Source organism: Chrysochloris asiatica, unplaced genomic scaffold (assembly GCF_000296735.1).
Source record: "Chrysochloris asiatica unplaced genomic scaffold, ChrAsi1.0 scaffold00089, whole genome shotgun sequence".
Taxonomy (NCBI): domain Eukaryota; kingdom Metazoa; phylum Chordata; class Mammalia; order Afrosoricida; family Chrysochloridae; genus Chrysochloris; species Chrysochloris asiatica.
The window spans coordinates 1,962,044-1,969,741 of record NW_006408607.1 but is presented as its reverse complement, the minus strand read 5'-3'; the positions used below and the strand labels follow the sequence as shown (position 1 = coordinate 1,969,741).

The window sequence follows — 7,698 nt, the reverse complement described above, 5'->3', positions numbered from 1 at the left end:
TTGTTACTATTTTTTGGTACTGATTTTTTTTTTTTTTCTTTCTTTCTTTCTGCAATAATAAACTCTCTTGTTTCTGTCACGGCAAGAAACAAAAAATGAAACAAACAGACAACACCTCTGCAAAGAGTAGAAAACAAAATGTTTGACCAGAAATTAAAGTTGGGGGCGGGGGCAGGGGGGGAGTGAAAGGGGCTGGGTTTTTTTTTTTTTTTTTAAATAGGACTGGGAGTTTAACATTGTTATGTTAGGAGATGATGGCCAACCCTCTTTACAAGGCAAAGCCCTGTAGTAATCTCAGCATCTGTGGTTTTTGTTTTAAATTCCTTTTTATCTTCTGGGTGCTGATACTTCTCCATCCTCATGTTCTTGGTGTTTTGTTTTGTGTTTTTTTGTGTTGTTTTGGTTTTGTTGTTTAGATTTTGTCACTACCTCAGTTTGCGCTCATGTCCCTTCTACACAAGTAACATACTTCTTCAGCGGAGTGAAGAGGTGAGGAATGACTGGCTCACTCCATGACCCGCCCAGCAGTCTCTGCCTCACCAAGCGGCTCATGTTGGAGACATCGGTATAAGGGACAGGGAAGCCAAACACCCTTTCCATTTCAGTGCACCTTAAGATATCCTCTTTCTCATTCATGAAGACATCCTCTTTCTCATTCATGAAGACGGGGAAATGCTGATCTTTGCCACACTCTATGGAGTTTGACCAAGTAGTAATGGACCTTCCTTTGCTGAACTTGGCTATTCTGCCATGTTCCAGACACTCCTGTAGCTCCAGCGTATCGTTCATTGTGGATGCCAACAGCCTGTTCATACCGGGAAGGTTACCCCAGAAATAGTGGGTCCTTTGGCATCAATCATCACGGAGTTCAACTGGAGAAATCGGGAGATGTCCCTCTTGTCACTAACGCCCATGGCCACCACATTCTCAAAGAACCTGAAGAAGGGACGACCATGTATGTCCCTCCTTGGGCCATGCATCATACAGGAGGTGGTTGAATTAAGAGAAGAATGGGCCAGTGTCCTTGTAGAGTCTCTTGCGGGCAGGGTTGATGACAGATAGGTCATTGCAGGGACTGTCCCCAGTCACCAGACCAAGTGGGCCCCACTCTTGGATATGTTTCTGGGTGACACTGTGGATGTTGCGGCCGTACAGGATCTTCCCCTGATAGAACCATGCCCACTGTGATGGAGTCCTCACACACCTCCGAGGCAGTGCAGCGATCCACCTGGATGCCCAAGTCCTTCAGCACCAGAAGCCTTGTAGCAATTCCCTCAAATAGGGACAGCACCCGGATGGGCTTCCTCTCCCCCACCCGGACTGGTGGGTAAACCTGCGGAGGGACATGGTTGTTGGTGAAGAATATCTGGAACCTTGAGGGCCAGTCGTCCAGCCGCCACAGCAGCTTATAGGTGCCCTTCTCCCCGCACATGTAGCAGTTCCAGGGGTTTTCCTTAATGGCCGCCTGAGCAGTCCCTGGCCTCACCGAGAGATCCACACACCCCATGCAAAAGCATCTACAGTAGTTGTTGTTCCCAAACATGACCACCTCACCCCCCCACCCCCACCCCCAGCAGATGCTGCATCAGGACTGATGTAGTCAGGGTGCTGGTACGCACACTACAGGAAGCAGTTCTTGCAATAATGCGCCAGACTGCAGAGCCGTTTGAACTGCAAGGTCTGCAGTTCAAACTTACCAGCTGCTCCTTGGAAACCCTATACAGGTCGCTATGGGTCGGAATCAACTCAATGGCACTTAACAACAACAACTCCTATGAGGAGAGGGTGTTCCAGGGTAACGTGAGGCTCCCACATTAGATGCAAATCTCCTCGACTTTTCTGATATTTTTGACGCATCACATACGGCAGCTTCTCTCTAGTGTGCTCATTAAGATCTCCTTAACTTTGAGCTTCTCAGTTGTGCCCTTCCGGGGATCTTCGGCTGGTGAACGTGGAGCATAGGCATCTGCCTGGTGTTCAACCCACAGGTGTGTGTAAACTTCTTTGTGGGGATTCTTCTCCTCTTCTAGAGGCTCCAGGCCCTTGGGACGTGAAGGCTGGAAGGCCCCAAGTGCTCATTTGATCATTGCTTGCTCTGCACCTCTACCGCCTTGGCTGTGTCACTCTCGTCGTTGTCATGGCACGCCAGGAACAGCTTTCCGGCACGGCTGCTGGCCACCTGCAGGACTTCAGTTGCTTGTTGTAGATGGCTTCATGGAACACATTACAAAAGGAGCTCACCTGCATCAGCTTCTCCACACACACAGCGGAGAACTTGTGGTCTCCCAACCACATGATCCAGCGGGTACCTTCAGCTGCTCGGTTCAAGCCGGTCATCCACTAAGACACAATGCAGCCTGGCCACCAGGAGAAGCCCCACAGTTTTCCCCACAAGAGCTTGCCAATGCCAAAGCCCCCAACATTCTCATACTCAGGTTCATCATCAGCTGCCTTGGTGGCTTTCTTGTCCCCAGTGTCTGCCCCCACAGGCTCAGGTGTGGTGGCCACAGTAGGGGATGTGGGGTCGGCAGGCTGCTGCACAGCAGAAGGGCTGGCCTCCTCCACCTTCTGAGATTCTCCGGGTCCCTGGTTTTCTCCCTCAGCATTCATTACTATGATTTCCATGGCTTTCTTCTCAGCCCATAAGGCCTGGTGCAGCCCCCCTCTGTGGTCCCGCTATTAGAAGAGACATTTTTGATGTATTGAAATAATATAACTGTTCACTACAGATTAGTAAGTAAGAACAACTAAACCCATTCTTATTTTGCTTATTCCTGTTTCTCACACTTACTCCTTCCTCCATTAAACAGTAGAACAACTAACTTTGATTAGTGAAAACCTAACATTGCTGAGACCCTATTAGTGGGTGTTGATGCTGTGCAGTAGATCACTGCTCATGCTGGGCATAGCCTTTGCTCCATTGGAGCTGTTTACACTTACAAGGAGTGAGCATTCCTTCCCAGCCTTCTGTTTCTGGAAGATACAGTGTTCTGAAAGAGATACCTCACTCTCTGGTAACCATGTGTGAGGAAGGTCTAAAGTTCTTGCTACATGCTGGATTTTTATAAATGGAGTCTGTTATGTGGACCCAGATCTCCACACAGACCTTATTTAAATATATATTTATTATTATTATTATTATTATTAGAGTTTTGTTCTAAGCTACAATCTCTAAACACTTTATCAGAAATCCTGAGTCAATGGGACAATTAGGCACCTGATTAGCCACTAGCAAAGCTAATCTCTTTTCATATTTAGCTAGTGATCCTTGTGTCTACTCTTTATTTTGTGTGGCATGGAGAGAAGGAGGTGTGATGAATCATACACCCAGAAATCTCCAATACCATATTTTAAGAGATTCTTCATAAGCCACACTTTAGCTTTTCCTTACTTTGATGCTGTAAAAAGGCAAACATGCATTTGGATGATATTTTTCTTGTAGACTAAAGTGATTTGGAATCTATGTGAAAGAAGAAAATGAGGTGTGTGAAGGTTAAAGCACTCCTGAAAGTATAAACTGCGCCGAGACTAACGGGACAGTACTAGACAAACTTCCCTTCACCATCTACTTTATCATCTCCTCGGAGCCATTCCCAGGAGCTATTCGTGCATGAAGGGAGTACTAAAAGTTAGCAAAACATGGATTTCAGATGTGGTTTTTCTATAAGAGATTAATAACCACCACAATAATTTATATCCAAAGTCCTTACACCTAAACTTACCTATTGAAACTAAAATCCAGCAAACAGAATACATTTACTATCATTGTTTTGATAAAATTTAGAAATTTCAAGAATATTATGGGTACACACTTGTAATGTCACTTGGTTGCGGTTGCAGTTGTTGTTTTGTGATGTAGAATCAGTACGAACTTGCAGACATGAACTGTGACTTTGTGTTTCACAGCCACCATGCACCCGTAATATCACTATGTGGGATCACATCTAAATAGTAAAATAGTCTGTAAATTGAATAAGATATATACAATTTAGTTTTAAGAACATATATATTATTCATGCAAAATTAATGTAGCCACTGAAGTAGTCCTGCCAATTACTGGGTTGAAAATTTGGTGAAGATGCTTTGGCAACTAAAACATTTCTATGCAGATCCAATTTAGTACAATAAATGAAAAGGATCTACTTGGGTTTGTTTTTAACAATTGTGAACATCAGTCTGAGAATATTTAACCAGTGCAGCTTCTCAAGTGTCCTAAATCCTTCATTATAGAGCTTCTATGAAAGATTTGGGATGGTACTTTGTCCCTTAAAGTAATGCAATGATCAGACTAAGTAAGGACATAGACTTTCCTAGTTGCCATTTAGTTTATTGGTAGATAGACAAGCCACATTTTATCCTACCTGGGAGGACTGCAGGAATACGTACCACTGTAAATATACTGCTTGATTCTGCTATCTTATAACAGGTTTAGGTGTTAGAAGCCATGATGACATTGTTGCATTGTGTCGGGTTGTCAAACCTGTAATATCTTTGTATCTGGGCAGTTGTTCCATGTAGGTAATATAATGAAATCCAGCCAAATGCTATGTTGTTGTTGTTAAGTGCCGTTGAGTCGGTTCCGACCCATAGAGACCCTGTACAGGGTTTCCGAGGGTGTAAATCCTTACGGGAGTAGAAAGCCTCATCTTTCTCCTGCGGAGCGGCTGGTAGTTTCGAACCACTGACCTTAAGGTTCGCAGCCCGATTTGTAACCACTACGCTACCAAATGCTATAGTGGGATACATATCCTTGGTTAGTGGTTAGTGGTCTCCTGAAAATTGAGAATCCCAAAACTCAACACAAACTGACTGTATGTGGGTCACTAATTCAAATGTTGCTGTGATTATAAGACGCTTGTCAGCGGGCCACTGAACATTCATTAACTTGGGAGAACTTTATTTTCAGTGGGTAGGGCATCAAAACTTTGAGCCCAAATTCATGAGCTCTAGTCAATTTGAGGAGTCATGATATGGCACTGTGAGTTAATGCGCTGTACTGCAAAGTCATTTGAACCTCAAGGTAGGCAGTTCAAGCTCACCCACCACTCCTTGGAAACCCATACAGAGTAAATATGGGTCAAAATCAACTCAATGGCACTTAACAACAACAACAAGTCATTCCAAGATCTTATATTCACCTAACATCCCCAGGTCCCCTTTAAATAAACAATGTAAATTATTTCTATGCTAGAGTCCCCTCCCTCCCTGATTCACTAATTTATATACTCTGTAAGTCCAGATAGGCTCGTCAAGCAGACTAATTTAGGTCAGTTAGTAAGCTGCAATTCTTGAAAGGAAAGTGTTGGTTGATGGTTGGTTTTAACTTGAATGTGACTCTTGGTTTATCTTATCACATGCTCCAATTAGGAGCTCAGGGAGAAGTGAGTTGGACTCTGACTTCTGGCAACCCTATGCATAATGAGAATGGACTAAAACCTGAATAGTTTGGTATCAGTTCTGAATGTTCCTGGAGGCACAGTGAGTTCTGAATTGCTGTTGTGTTGTTAGGTGCCATCGAGTCAGTACCGACTCACAGCGACCTTATGCACAACAGAATGAAACACTGCCCGATCCTTGGCCAACCTCACAATTGTTGCCACGCTGAGTCCACGGATTCTGCCATTTTGCAAATCCATCTCACTATGGGTCTTTCTCTTCTTCTCTGACCCTCCACCCTACAAAACATGATACACTTCTCCAGAAACTGGTCCCTCCTGACAATATGTCCAAAGTATGAGAGACAAAGTTTGGCCCTCCTGGCCTCCAAGGAGCACTCTGATTGCACTTCTTCCAACACAGATCTGTTTGTTCTTTTGGCAGCCCATAGCACTTTCAATATTCTTTTCCAACACCATAACTCAAATGCATCAATTCTGGTCTCCTTTATTCACTGTTCTTAATAGATATCTATATTTCAAGGTAGAGCATTAAAGGGAAGATAAGTTACTTTCTACCTTGAATATAACTTCTGTGTTAATATTTCCAGAAAAATCCACATATAAACAAGACTGGCCTCCCTTATATTACCATATCGAGCAGTTGCCCAGAAGCAAAGATATTATAGGTTTGGAAAATGTTCTAATTTGGTCCTACTCAATGAAACCATGTTAAATTCATCATTGTACCTAACACATAAATCTGATCATGATATAGCAGAAGCAAGAAAAATATCTGCCATGATATCTGAAAAGTCCTTTTATGGGATAGCAGATTAGGAAATGTGAATGTGCCTAGGAGAAAATGCTAGACCCAGAGTTGAGAAATTCCTGTAGAAACCATGAGTTAAGAGATGGGACTTGTTCATAAAAACATAATAGACAGTACAACATTTCCACCCAATAAATCCCAGAAATGCATCACTGTTGGAACTTGTTGTAGGAGCTGGAATCTCTGTGCAAACCCATGGGAGTGAAAACTAAGAAAATGCAAGATACAAAGAAATGAATGGTAATTTGCAAGCAAACTACTGGAGTCTAATATTATTTTGGAGCCTCTCTGCACCATTACTCTTAAATAAAATGGAAAAGAATGAGTGTTAATACAAGTGTTGGATTATACTACAAGCTCTATTTGTATGTAAGGCTGACATTCAGGCTAAAAGGTAATAATGACTTGGAGATCAGATTGGATCACTGGAGCACAGCATTAGCAAAGAAAAGCCACAAATGATTTACACAGAAGAAAGAAAAGGAAAGCAATATTGGCATTTTTAACATTCAGCCACATTTCCTTCACTTAGTCTTACTGGCAACTATTACAAAATTCTTCTAACCAAAATGTTTAATTCATGAATTAATTCATGAAGGATAAATGAAGACATTTTAAATTTCTTCTGAAAGTGAACCTGCTAATTATTACTTTTTATTTTTTAGGATATTCATCAAAACTACTTTGAAGAAACTTTCATATTTCAAATGCCCTATAATCTATATTATGACTCACAATCCTGAGTAACACAATCATCCTGAATATCCAGACAAAATCTCTCATCCCAAGATACACATGAAGAGATATGTATTTCTTGGAATATGTGGTTATTTCAATAGCAAATGTATAAATGTATTCTAGTGACTCAATCTCATTGAGTCTTCCTAACACATTTCAATTAGCTTTATGTAATCTGCAATAATCTTTTTACACATTTTATTGGTTTACATATTTAATTAAACCACATAATTGTACTTAGAAGCACAACTGATTAAAAAATAGGAACAAACACAACACGTTTTTCATAAATCTGTACTTCATTGGCTGGTAACAGTTGTTAGCCTTCAGCATGATGAGGAATTTAACTAAATAATATGTTTTAAAAGAGGATTGAGACATTGGGTAATTTGGCAAATGAGCTTACACTGAGAGAGGCTATTGTTAGTGCCATTGAGTCAACATTTACTCATGATGACCTTAGGATCAATTATAAAATGAAACATTGCCTGAACCTATGCCACCTTCATAATCTTGGATACATTTGAGGGCATTGTGATGGCCATTGGGTTAAAAACAAAATAATTTGTTTAAAAGTTTGTATTGTTAGCCTTACAATCCACCACTCATCTTTCAGTTTGTCAACTGTGATAGCTTGCACATGTTGCTGTGATTCTGGAAGTTATGCTACAGATATTTTAAATACCATCAGGGTCAACCATGGTAGAAAGGAATAAGCTGAGCTTCCAGACTAAGACAACACTATAAAGGAGA

The 7,698-nt window shown here is 41.7% G+C and overlaps 1 pseudogene; it reads right to left on the bottom strand.

The window, feature by feature from the left end:
- LOC102827906 overlaps positions 1-2,634 on the bottom strand; it is a 12,100-nt pseudogene extending 9,466 nt beyond the window's left edge.
- Positions 2,635-7,698: the final 5,064 nt, after the last annotated feature.